General features: G+C 38.6%; 1 protein-coding gene across 12 annotated transcripts in view; it reads right to left on the bottom strand.

Annotated features, from left to right (window-relative positions):
* The window catches only part of EDA (ectodysplasin A), a 642485-nt gene that overhangs the window by 470479 nt on the left and 158585 nt on the right, over nucleotides 1-13421 (bottom strand). The window lies entirely within an intron of this gene.

The following is a 13421-nucleotide window of genomic DNA, read 5'->3' as shown; positions in this document are numbered from 1 at the left end:
ATACAATAAAGGAGCCATGGACATACAATGGGGAAATGACAGTCTCTTCAAAAGATGTTGCTGGCAAAACTGGATAGCTACATGTAAGAGAATGAAACTGGATCACTGCCTAACCCCATACACAAAAGTAAATATGAAATGGATCAAAGACCTGAATGTAAGTCATGAAACCATAAAACTCTTAGAAGAAAACATAGGCAAAAATCTCTTGGACATAAACATTAGCGACATCTTCATGAACATATCTCCCCGGGCAAGGAAAACAAAAGCAAAAATGAACAAGTGGGACTATATCAAGCTGCAAAGCTTCTGTACAGTAAAGGTCACCATCAATAGAACGAAAAGGTACCCTACAGTATGGGAGAATATATTTGTAAATGACAGATCCAATAAAGGCTTGACATCGAAAATATTTAAAGAGCTCATGCTCCTCAACAATCAAAAAGCAAATAATCCAATTATAAAATGGGCAGAGGAGCTGAACAGACAGTTCTCCAAAGAAGGAATTCAGATGGCCAACAGGCACATGAAAAGATGTTCCAAATCGCTAGTTATCAGAGAAATGCACATTAAAACCACAATGAGAAATCACCTCACACCAGTAAGGATGGCTACCATCCAAAAGACAAACAACAACAAATGTTGGCGAGGTTGTGGAGAAAGGGAACGCTCCTACACTGCTGGTGGAAATGTAAATTAGTTCAACCATTGTGGAAAGCAGTATGGAGGTTCCTCAAAAAGCTCAAAATAGAAATACCATTTGACCCAGGAAATCCACTTCTAGGAATTTACCCTAAGAATGCAGCACTCCAATTTGAAAAAGACAGATGCACCCCTATGTTTATTGCAGCACTATTTACAATAGCCAAGAAATGGAAGCAACCTAAGTGTCCATCGATAGATGAATGGATAAAGAAGATGTGTTACATATACACAATGGTCTATTATTCAGCCATAAGAAGAAAGCAGATCCTACCATTAGCAACAACATGGATGGAGCTAGAGGGTATTATGCTCAGTGAAATATGCCAAGCAGAGAAAGACAAATACCAAATGATTTCACTCATCTGTGGAGTATAAGAACATAGGAAAAACAAAGGAAGCAACAAAACAGCAGCAGAATCACAGAACCCAAGAATGGACTAACAGTTACCAAAGGGAAAGAGACTGGGGAGAATGGGAGGGTAGGGAGGGATAAGGGCGGGGAAGAAGAAAGGGGGTATTATGATTCGCGTGTATAATCTGGAGGGTAGGGGAAAGGGGAGGGCTGTGCAACACAGAGAAGACAAGCTGTGATTCTACAACATCTTACTATGCTGATGGACAGTGAGTGTAATGGGGTTTGTGGGGGGGGGACTTGGGGTAGGGGAGTGCCTAGTAAACTTAATGTTCTTCATGTAATTGTAGATTAATGGTAACAAAATGAGAAAAATTGACAAATCTTTAACTAAGCTGATGAAGGAAAAAATAAAGACTGAAGTTACTAAAATCAGGAATGAAAGAGCACACATTACCTTCGACTATATATTGCCTTTTTTTTTAACACTTGAAGATTTGTTTTATTTAGATTGAGTTTCTCAGTGAATGATAGTATTGTATAGCTTAATTTGTATCCATTAATTTCCTCTTAGGTCAGTGGTGCATTCTTGTTTTATTTTAATTTTGGTATCATTAATCTACAATTACATGAAGAACATTATGATTACTAGGTGCCCCCCTTCCCTAAGTCCCCCCCACATACCCCTTCACAGTCACTGTCCATCAGTGTAGTAAGATGCTGTAATATCACTACTTGTCTTCTCTATGTTGCACAGCCCTCCCCGTGCCCCCCCCACTATACTATTCCTCCTTTCTTTTCCCCTACCCTTGTCCCTCCCTTCCCACCCATCCTCCCTAGTCCCTTTGCCTTTGGTAACTATTAGTCCCTTCTTGGGTTCTGTGATTCTGCTGCTGTTTTGTTCCTTCAGTTTTCCTTTGTTCTTATACTCCACATATGAGTGAAATCATTTGGTATTTGTCGTTCTCCGCCTGGCTTATTTAACTGAGCATAATACCCTCTAGCTCCATCCATGTTGTTGCAAATGGTAGGATCTGTTTTTTTCTTATAGCTGAGTAATATTCCATTGTGTATACGTACCAGATCTTCTTTATCCATTCATCTACTGATGGACATTTAGGTTGCTTCCATATTTTGGCTACTGTGAAGAGTGCAGCGATAAACATAGGGGTGCATCTGTGTTTTTCAAACTGGAGTGCTGCATTCTTAGGGTAAATTCCTAGAAGTAGAATTCCTGGGTCAAATGGTATGGAGTTTCCTCAAAAAACTCGAAATAGAAATGTATTGACTTTTACAGATATAAAAAGGATTACAAAGGAATACCATGAACAAGTGTATGTATACAAATTAGGTAACTTTGCTAAAATGGCCAAATCCCTAGAATGAGAGAGACTACCATAACTGAATGAAAAAGAAATTGAAAATATGAATAGAACTGTAACAAGTAAGGAAAGTAAATTAGTAATCAAAAACAATGTACAAAGACCAGATTCAGTTTCACTGCTGAATTCTAATAAACATTTAAAGAACAATTAGCCTCTATCTTTCACAAATTCTTCCATGATACAGAAGAACAAGGAACACTTGCCTACTTATTCTATGAAGTCAGAATTACTCTATCCCAAAACCAGACATAGATATCATTAGAAAGGAAAGTTATAAACCAATAGCTGATGGATACATCATGACCAAGTGGGATTCATCTCAGGAATGCAAGGTTTAACATTAGATTATCAATTAATGATATGTACCATATAAAAAGAATGAAGGGAAAGCATGAATATTTCAAAAGACATAAAGAACATGTTGAAAAATTCAGTACTTTTTCATGATAAATACACTCAGCAAATTAGTGATGGAAAGAAACTTCCTAACTGGATATAGGGACCCTAAGAAAGACCCAGAGTGAAATTCATACTAAATGGTGAAACCTTGAACAAGCCAAAGTTGTCTGCTCTCACCACTTTTATTCAATATTGTATTCGAAGTTATAGCTATACCATTGGTCAATAATAAATAAAAGGTGTCCAGATTGGAAAGGAAGAAGAAAACCTATCTCTACCTGTAGTTGATCTGACAATATATAAAAATAATCCTAAGGAATACACCCATAAACACACACATACACACAAACACACACAACCAACTAGAGCTAATAAACTACCTAAATAATAATTTTAAAATCAGTATAAAAACGTTGTGTATCTATAATTGTAAAGAACAACTGGAAGTGAAATTTTAAAAATCCCATTTACAATAGCACCAAAAATAAAAACAATAATCTGATTAAAAAATGGGCAAAGGACCTAACAAATATTTCTCCAAGGAAGATGTACAAATCGCCAATAGGTACATGAAAAGGTGTTTGACATCACTAACCATCAGGAAATGAAAAGCCAAACCATAATGAGATCTCATATCAAACCAGTTAGAATGGCTGATATCAAAAAGACAAGACATAACAAGTGCTGATGGGGAAAAGGAACTCTGGTACACTACTGGTGGGAATGTTCATTAGTATAACCACTATAAAAAAATACATGGAGGTTCGTCAAGAAACTAAAAATACAACTACCCTATGACCCACCAATCCTGCTGTGAATATATCTCCAAAGGAAGTGATATCACCATCTCAAGGAAATACCTGCATTCCCAGCTTATTCATAGAAGTATTATTTACAATAGCCAAGACAGGAAAACAACCTAAATGTCCTTCAATGGATGAATGGATAAAGAAAATGACACACACATACACACACACAGAATATAATATTATTCAGCCATAAAAAGGAGGAAATCCTGCCTTTGTGATAAGATGAATGAACCCGGAAGGAATTATGCTAAGAAAAATAAGTCAGACAGAGAATGACAAATTCTGTATGGTTTCACTTATATGTGGAATCCAAAAAAACCCGAACTCATAGAAACAGAGAATAGATTGGTGGTTTCCAAGGGTGGGAGGAAGATGGGTGAAGGTGGTAAAGGGTACACACTTCCAGTTATGAGACAAATAAGTTCTGGGGTTCTAATGTACAGCACGGTGACTATAATTAATAATACTGTATTATATATTTGAAAGTGGATAAGAAAGTAAGTCTTAAATGTTCTCATCACACACACCAAAAAAATGGTACCTATGTGAGGCGATGGATATGTTAACTAACCTTACTTTGGTAATCATTTTGAAAAACATATGTGTACATTTATATGTATATAATCTTGTACACCTTAAACTTACATAATGTTACATGGTATCTCACAATAAGTCTGACAAAAAGTTTTAAAAATTCTTAGGAATAAATTTGACAAAATAAGTATAAAACTTTTATAACAATAACTATAGAACATTATTGAAAGAATGTAAAGAAGACCTAAATAAATGGAATGACATTCCATGGCCATAGACTGGAAGACTTAATACTGTTAAGGTGGCAATACTTCCCAAATTCATCTACAGATTCAACATAATCAAAATCAAAATCCCAGCCGGAATTTTTGCAGAAATAGACAGGATGATTTTAAAACTCATATGGAAATTCAAGGGGCACAGAATAGCCAAAATAATCTTGAAAAGGAACAAAGTGAGAGGATACACACTTCCTGATTTCAAAACATACTATAAAGCTACACAATAATCAAGACAGAGTGGTACTGGCTTAAGGACAGACATATATAGATCAATGGATTAGAATTGAGAGTCCAGAAATAAACTTAACATTTACAATCAATTGATTTTTCACAAGGGTGACAGGACAATTCAATTCAATGGGGGAAATAACAGTTTTTAACAAAGAGTGCTAGGACAACTGCTCAATAATATGCAAAAGAATGAAGTTGTGCCCTTTCTTTATATCACAGAGGAACATTAACTCAAAATGGATCACAAACTTCAAAGTATGAGCTAAAATTATAAGACCCTTAAAAGAAAGTTGAAGTAAATCCTTGTAAACTTGGATCAGGCAATAGTTTCTTAGAAATGACACCAAAAACAGCAAAAGAAAAATATATAAATTGGACATTATCAAAATTAAAACCTTTCATCCTACAAAGGACACCATCAAGAACATGTAAAAAACAACCCACAGAATTGGAGACAATATTTACAAGTTATATATATATATATATATGGAACTCATATTCAGACTACATAAAGAACTTACAACTGAACAATAAAAAAAACTCAATTAAAAAAGAGGCAGAGAGGATTCCCGGAAGATGGCGGCGTGAGTAGAGCAGCGGAAATCTCCTCCCAAAACAACATATATCTATGAAAATATAACAAAGACAACCCTTCCTAGAATAAAGACCAGAAGACACAGGACAATATCCAGACCACATCCACACCTGAGAGAACCCAGCGCCTCGCGAAGGGGGTAAGATACAAGCCCCAGCCCCGCGGGAGCCGAGCGCCCCTCCCCCCAGCTCCCGGCGGGAGAAGAGCAGGCAGAGCGGGAGGGAGAAGGAGCCCAGGGCTGCCGAACACCCAGCCCCAGCCATCCGGGCCAGAGTGCAGGGCCCTCGATACTGGGAAAACAGGGCAGCAAGAACAGTGAGCAGGCACTGGAGGCTGGGCGACAGAGGACATAAGAAAAGCGCGCGACCATTTTTTTTTTTTTTTGCTTTTTTGCTGCTTTGTTTTGGCGAGCGCTTTTTGGAAGTCTTAAAGGGACAGGGACCCCAATATTAGGGAAACAGGGCAGAAAGACCGGTGAGCAGAGGCCTGAGGCTGGCACTGGAGAATAAAGAAAAACGAACGACCACTTTTTTTTTTTTTAATTAAAAAAATTTTTTTTTTTAATTAAAAAAATTTTTTTTCTTGTTTTCTTTTGTGGTCGTTGTTTTGTTTTGGCGGGTGCTTTTTGGAAGTCTTAAAGGGGCAGGGCGGGTCACTTAATCCAGAGGTAGGGAATCCGGGATCTCTGGGCACCCTAACCCCTGGGCTGCAGGGAGCAGGGAGGCCCCTTACGGAGATAAATAGCCTCCCAGCAGCTCCTGCTCCAACGCGACTCCACCATTTTGGAGTAGCTGCCCGAGCCAGGCCACGCCCACAGCAACAGCGGAGATTAACTCCATAGCAGCAGGGCAGGAAGCAGAAACCCTGTCTGCGCGCAGCTGCGCAGCACAAGCCACTAGAGGCCGCTGTTCTCCCAGGAGAGGAGGGCCACAAACCAACAAGAAAGGAAGTCCTTCCAGCAGTCACTCGTCCCAGTTCTGCAGACTATTCCTATCACCATGAAAAGGCAAAGCTACAGGCAGACAAAGATCACAGAGACAACACCAGAGAAGGAGACAGACCTAACCAGTCTTCCTGACAAAGAATTCAAAATAAGAATCATAAACATGCTGACAGAGATGCAGAGAAATACGCAAGAGAAATGGGATGAAGTCCGGAGGGAGATCACAGATGCCAGAAAGGAGATCACAGAAATGAAACAAACTCTGGAAGGGTTTATAAGCAGAATGGATAGAATGCAAGAGGCCATTGATGGAATTGAAATCAGAGAACAGGAACGCATAGAAGCTGACATAGAGAGAGACAAAAGGATCTCCAGGAATGAAACAATATTAAGAGAACTGTGTGACCAATCTAAAAGGAGCAATATCCGTATTATAGGGGTCCCAGAAGAAGAAGAGAGAGGCAAAGAGATGGAAAGTATCTTAGAAGAAATAATTGCTGAAAACTTCCCCACACTGGGGGAGGAAGTAATCAAACAGACCACGGAAATACACAGAACCCCCAACAGAAAGGATCCAAGAAGGGCAACACCAAGACACATAATAATTAAAATGGCAAAGATCAAGGACAAGGAAAGAGTGTTAAAGGCAGCTAGAGAGAAAAAGGTCACCTATAAAGGGAAACCCATCAGGCTAACGTCAGATTTCTCAACAGAAACCCTAAAGGCCAGAAGAGAATGGCATGATATATTTAATACAATGAAACAGAAGGGCCTTGAACCAAGGAAACTGTATGCAGCACGACTATCATTCAAATATGACGGTGGGATTAAACAATTCCCAGACAAACAAAAGCTGAGGGAATTTGCTTTCCACAAACCACCTCTACAGAACATCTTACAGGGACTGCTCTAGATGGGAGCACTCCTAGAAAGAGCACAGCACAAAACACCCAACATATGAAGAATCGAGGAGGAGGAACAAGAAGGGAGAGAAGAAAAGAATCTCCAGACAGTGTATATAACAGCTCAATAAGCGAGCTAAGTTAGGCAGTAAGATACTAAAGAGGCTAACCTTGAACCTTTGGTAACCACGAATTTAAAGCCTGCAATGGCAATAAGTACATATCTTTCAATAGTCACCCTAAATGTTAATGGACTGAATGCACCAATCAAAAGACACAGAGTAACAGAATGGATAAAAAAGCAAGACCCATCTATATGCTGCTTACAAGAAACTCACCTCAAACCCAAAGACATGTACAGACTAAAAGTCAAGGGATGGAAAAACATATTTCAAGCAAACAACAGTGAGAAGAAAGCAGGGGTTGCAGTACTAATATCAGACAAAATAGACTTCAAAACAAAGAAAGTAACAAGAGATAAAGAAGGACACTACATAATGATAAAGGGCTCAGTCAAACAAGAGGATATAACCATTCTAAATATATATGCACCCAACACAGGAGCACCAGCATATGTGAAACAAATACTAACAGAACTAAAGGGGGATATAGACTGCAATGCATTCATTCTAGGAGACTTCAACACACCACTCACCCCAAAGGATAGATCCAATGGGCAGAAAATAAGTAAGGACACGGAAGCACTGAACAACACAGTAGAGCAGATGGACCTAATAGACATCTATAGAACTCTACATCCAAAAGCAGCGGGATATACATTCTTCTCAAGTGCACATGGAACATTCTCCAGAATAGACCACATACTAGGCCACAAAAAGAGCCTCAGAAAATTCCAAAAGATTGAAATCCTACCAACCAACTTTTCAGACCACAAAGGCATAAAACTAGAAATAAACTGTACAAAGAAAGCAAAGAGGCTCACAAACACATGGAGGCTTAACAACACGCTCCTAAATAATCAATGGATCAATGACCAAATCAAAATGGAGATCCAGCAATATATGGAAACAAATGACAACAACAACACTAAGCCCCAACTTCTGTGGGACACAGCAAAAGCAGTCTTAAGAGGAAAGTATATAGCAATCCAAGCATATTTAAAAAAGGAAGAGCAATCCCAAATGAATGGTCTAATGTCACAATTATCGAAATTGGAAAAAGAAGAACAGATGAGGCCTAAGGTCAGCAGAAGGAGGGACATAATAAAGATCAGAGAAGAAATAAATAAAATTGAGAAGAATAAAACAATAGCAAAAATCAATGAAACCAAGAGCTGGTTCTTCGAGAAAATAAACAAAATAGATAAGCCTCTAGCCAGACTTATTAAGAAGAAAAGAGAGTCAACACAAATCAACAGTATCAGAAACGAGAAAGGAAAAATCACGACGGACCCCACGGAAATGCAAAGAATTATTGGAGAATACTATGAAAACCTATATGCTAACAAGCTGGGAAACCTAGGAGAAATGGACAACTTCCTAGAAAAATATAACCTTCCAAGATTGACCCAGGAAGAAACAGAAAATCTAAACAGACCAATTACCAGCAACGAAATTGAAGAGGTAATCAAAAAACTACCAAAGAACAAAACCCCCGGGCCAGATGGATTTACCTCGGAATTTTATCAGACATACAGGGAAGACATAATACCCATTCTCCTTAAAGTTTTCCAAAAAATAGAGGAGGAGGGGATACTCCCAAACTCATTCTATGAAGCTAACATCACCCTAATACCAAAACCAGGCAAAGACCCCACCAAAAAAGAAAACTACAGACCAATATCCCTGATGAACGTAGATGCAAAAATACTCAACAAAATATTAGCAAACCGAATTCAAAAATACATCAAAAGGATCATACACCATGACCAAGTGGGATTCATCCCAGGGATGCAAGGATGGTACAACATTCGAAAGTCCATCAACATCATCCACCACATCAACAAAAAGAAAGACAAAAACCACATGATCATCTCCATAGATGCTGAAAAAGCATTTGACAAAGTCAACATCCATTCATGATAAAAACTCTCAGCAAAATGGGAATAGAGGGCAAGTACCTCAACATAATAAAGGCCATCTATGAAAAACCCACAGCCAACATTATATTGAATAGCAAGCTGAAAGCATTTCCGCTGAGATCGGGAACTAGACAGGGATGCCCACTCTCCCCACTGTTATTTAACATAGTACTGGAGGTCCTAGCCACGGCAATCAGACAAAATAAAGAAATACAAGGAATCCAGATTGGTAAAGAAGAAGTTAAACTGTCACTATTTGCAGATGACATGATACTGTACATAAAAAACCCCAAAGACTCCACCCCAAAACTACTAGAACTGATATCGGAATACAGCAAAGTTGCAGGATACAAAATCAACACACAGAAATCTGTGGCTTTCCTATATACTAACAATGAACCAAAAGGAAGAGAAATCAGGAAAACAACTCCATTCACAATTTCATCAAAAAAAATAAAATACCTAGGAATAAACCTAACCAAAGAAGTGAAAGACTTATACTCTGAAAACTACAAGTCACTCTTAAGAGAAATTAAAGGGGACACTAACAGATGGAAACTCATCCCATGCTCGTGGCTAGGAAGAATTAATATCGTTAAAATGGCCATCCTGCCCAAAGCAATATACAGATTTGATGCAATCCCTATGAAACTACCAGCAACATTCTTCAATGAACTGGAACAAACAATTCAAAAATTCATATGGAAACACCAAAGACCCCGAATAGCCAAAGCAATCCTGAGAAAGAAGAATAAAGTAGGGGGGATCTCACTCCCCAACTTCAAGCTCTACTATAAAGCCATAGTAATCAAGACAATTTGGTACTGGCACAAGAACAGAGCCACAGACCAATGGAACAGACTAGAGAATCCAGACATTAACCCAGACATATATGGTCAATTAATATTTGATAAAGGAGCCATGGACATACAATGGCGAAATGACAGTCTCTTCAACAGGTGGTGCTGGCAAAACTGGACAGCTACATGTAGGAGAATGAAACTGGACCATTGTCTAACCCCATATACAAAAGTAAACTCAAAATGGATCAAAGACCTGAATGTAAGCCATGAAACCATTAAACTCTTGGAAGAAAACATAGGCGAAAACCTCTTAGACATAAACATGAGTGACCTCTTCTTGAACATATCTCCCCGGGCAAGGAAAACAACAGCAAAAATGAGTAAGTGGGACTATATTAAGCTGAAAAGCTTCTGTACAGCAAAAGACACCATCAATAGAACAAGAAGGATCCCTACAGTATGGGAGAATATATTTGAAAATGACACATCCGATAAAGGCTTGACGTCCAGAATATATAAGGAGCTCTCACGCCTCAACAAACAAAAAACAAATAACCCAATTAAAAAATGGGCAGAGGAACTGAACAGACAGTTCTCCAAAAAAGAAATACAGATGGCCAACAGACACATGAAAAGATGCTCCACATCGCTAATTATCAGAGAAATGCAAATTAAAACTACAATGAGGTGTCACCTCACACCAGTAAGGATGGCTGCCATCCAAAAGACAGAGAACAACAAATGTTGGCGAGGCTGTGGAGAAAGGGGAACCCTCCTACACTGCTGGTGGGAATGTAAACTTGTTCAACCATTGTGGAAAGCAGTATGGAGGTACATCAAAATGCTCAAAACAGACTTACCATTTGACCCAGGAATTCCACTCCTAGGAATTTACCCTAAGAATGCAGCAATCAAGTTTGAGAAAGACAGATGCACCCCTATGTTTATTGCAGCACTATTTACAATAGCCAAGAATTGGAAGCAACCTAAATGTCCATCAATAGATGAATGGATAAAGAAGATGTGGTACATATACACAATGGAATACTACTCAGCTATAAGAAAAGGGCAAATCCAATCATTTGCAGCAACATGGATGGAGCTGGAGGGTATTATGCTCAGTGAAACAAGCCAAGCGGAGAAAGAGAAATACCAAATGATTTCACTTATCTGTGGAATATAAGAACAAAGGAAAAACTGAAGGAACAAAACAGCAGCAGAATCACAGAACTCAAGAATGGACTAACAGGTACCAAAGGGAAAGGGACTGGGGAGGATGGGTGGGTAGGGAGGGATAAGGGGGGCAGAAATAGGGGGGTATTAAGATTAACATGCATGGGGGGGTAGGAGAAAAGGGAGGGCTGTACAACACAGAGAAGGCAAGTAGTGATTCTACAACATTTTGCTATGCTGATGGACAGTGACTGTAAAGGGGTTTATAGGGGAGAGCTGGTATAGGGGAGAGCCTAGTAAACATAATATTCGCCATGTAAGTGTAGATTAGTGATAGCAAAAAAAAAAAAAAAAAAAAAAAGGGCAGTTCCTGTGTGGTAACCTCCAACGAGTTCTACACAAGGGTATAAAGGGCATATAAAAGTGTAGGCAAAGGGTCTGTTTGTGTTTACACAGAGGATCAAAGCCTAAATGGGCTACCCCGAAAATGAACTAAGATACGATATGAAAAAGAACTTCCAACATCTGCACTCTCTGGAAGACTCATGCCAGAAGATGATCATCGAAAAACCCCAACAAAGATCCACGCACTGCTACAGCTGTAGATGCACTCATCCCACCAGTTCCTGGACTTGCCATGGGAATGAGGAAGGAGATATCTAAGCTGGCCTGTGCATACAGTAAAACAACAAAATTGGACTGGATCTATACTGTTGGAACTCAACCAAGAATTTGGAGAAGTGCAAATTGTAGCGCTCCAAAGTCTTACAACTACAAACTATTTATTGTTAAAAGAACATATGGCATGTGAAGAGTCCCCAGGAATGGGTTGTTTTAATTTGTCTGATTTCTCTCAGACTGTTCAAGTTCATTTGGACAATATCCACCATATCATAGATAAGTTTTCACAAATGCCTAAGGTGCCTAACTGGTTTTCTTGGTTTCACTGCAGATGGCTGGTAATTACAGATATGCTTTGGTTATGTAACTATACTCCTATTATGTTAATGTGTGTGTGCAATTTAAGTAGTAGCTTAAAACCTATACATGCTGAAGTTACTCTACAAGAAGATATATCAAAGAAATAATCAATCTTCCCATGTTTTCTTCCGCCTGCTACTTCTATAGCTTTTCTTCTTCCTTCCTAATTACAACCCTTAAATAGAATTCGTGCCTCATATCAAATTTACCGAGTATCATAATTCTTCCAAGTGGTAAAGATACCTCAAGACAAATGCTGGGCATAGAAGCCACAGGGCATAAATATGCAAAGAAGTAAAAAGCTAACTTTTTCAAACAATAAGGCTTCTCTCTCACTTACCAACTTCACATTTCCCTGTATGGCCCCGGAAGATGACTGGTTAGCCAGAGACGGGTAAGATTCCTCAAGGGAGGAACAACCTAAGACAGGCACAGTCGCAGGGGGGCCATCAGGTGAGAAATTGGGGATCAACAGAGGTGAGGCTTAGAACCTCACCCCCCCGTTCTGAGAGAAATCTTCTGCATACGTGGATGTTTTATTGCCCTGGTCTAGCTTGGATTAACACATAGTCTACAGGCACACACCTGATCATCTACATGTGCTCTCTTACAACACTAAACTATGTTTTCTACCTTTATCTTGTATCTACCTACCACTTCAGCATTTTATTAAAAATAATAATAATAAAGAGAGAAATGTGGTATCCACATATAAATCAAGTATAAAAATCAAATGAGTATTCATATTTGAACTGACTGTTTATAGTTCATAATGCATGAGCAAAACCGAAAGTTTCTGTGATGACTGCCCTTGTACTGTTCACTATGTAACTTATTCATTATGTAAGAATTTGTTCTACATGTAAAAACTTGTTTGTTATGCCTCAGAAGATTGGAGACTGACAAAAATTAGGCTTGGGGTGGAATAATGATTGTGCATTGAGCATTGACTCCCCTATACAGAATTTTATTGTCGTTAACAACCATTTGATCAATAAATATGAGAGATGCCCTCACAAAAAAAAAAAAAAAAAGGACAGACTTCCAATGGTAAAATAAATAAGTAACCGGGATGTAATGTATAGCATAAGGAATATAGTCAAGATATTGTAACAGCTTGGTAGGGTGATAGCTGGAACCTAGAATTATGTATATAAATGTTCTACCACTGTGTTGTACACTTGAAACTCATGTAATGTAATAGTGTGTGTCAACTATCCTTCAATAAAAAATAATTATTATAAAAAAAAAAAAAAAAAAGAGGCAAAAGATTTGCATAGGTATTTC

The sequence above is a fragment of the Manis pentadactyla genome, chromosome X (assembly GCF_030020395.1).
Source record: "Manis pentadactyla isolate mManPen7 chromosome X, mManPen7.hap1, whole genome shotgun sequence".
Taxonomy (NCBI): domain Eukaryota; kingdom Metazoa; phylum Chordata; class Mammalia; order Pholidota; family Manidae; genus Manis; species Manis pentadactyla.
This window is presented reverse-complemented; position numbering and strand designations above follow the sequence as displayed.